The 1,036-nt window shown below is 37.4% G+C and overlaps 1 protein-coding gene across 1 annotated transcript in view; it reads right to left on the reverse strand.

The window, feature by feature from the left end:
* Positions 1-1,036, reverse strand: part of LOC101560675 (cytochrome P450 20A1) — a 64,177-nt gene that overhangs the window by 14,604 nt on the left and 48,537 nt on the right. The gene's annotated exons all lie outside the window — the stretch shown is intronic.

Genomic DNA, 1,036 nt, shown 5'->3' on the forward strand with positions numbered 1-1,036 from the left:
ATAAATAAATAAATAAATAAATAAATAAATAAATAAATAAAATGCATGTGAGGTATACCTTTTTCTCACATTTTAACATCTGTGAAATCAACACCCATCATACAAATAGTAACATCTCCCCCATTATTACCTGCAGACAGACACAGCTGCCACTGCCTCTGAATTCACAAACTGGTCAATCATTCCTAGAGATATGACTGAGGAAGCCAAGAACTTGGTGCTTCAAATATTAAAAGGCCATTTATTTGAGAAAGGATATCAAGTTTTTTTTTACGGTCTGAAAACTTTGACAACTTTAGTAAAATTTAAAAAATAACTTTCCTGTACCCAAAAATAAACTTCCTATTTACTCATCAAGTATTAGATAAGTACAAATTAGGAGATTTCTACAAGTAATGGTCCTGTAGGCAAGAGGATTACCATAAATTTGAGGCCAGTCTGGGACATATAGTGAATTCAAGGACAACCTGAACTACGGAGTAATATCTTGTCTCAAAAAAACAAATAAATGGCCAGTGAGATAGCTCAGCAGACCAAATCTGCTTATGCAAGCAGGGACCAGGATTTGATCCCCAACCCCACCCATGGGGGTGCTAAGAAGGCCACAAGACCTGGCATTGTAGTGCACACCAATAATTCTACCATTTGGAAGGCTGAAAACAGGAGTATCACTACAAGTCTGAGAGCTGTGTAGTGAGACCCTGTATCAAATACATTAAAAAGTAAACAAACCAACAAAAGGTTTTGGACTAAAAAGGTTTGATGGCCAGTCGTGGGCAAAGTATCTATAATCCCAGAATTTGAGTGGCTAGGGCTTGCCAAGGGGTTAAGGTTTTCTGTGAGTTCCAGGCCAACCTCTACAGACACCTTATCGCAAAAGAAATGAACCTCTGACAACTAAAAATACTGAGTGATCCTAAATTGTGTGCTGGAATTGGCAGGGAAAGCAATGTGAACTGTACAAACATTATTAAAATAACTGAAGAAATGTGAAGACAGCTCTGGATGTGTTAACAGTATTGTATCAATGCTGAAC

Source organism: Octodon degus, unplaced genomic scaffold (genome assembly GCF_000260255.1).
Source record: "Octodon degus isolate 3935 unplaced genomic scaffold, OctDeg1.0 scaffold00016, whole genome shotgun sequence".
Lineage (NCBI taxonomy): Eukaryota > Metazoa > Chordata > Mammalia > Rodentia > Octodontidae > Octodon > Octodon degus.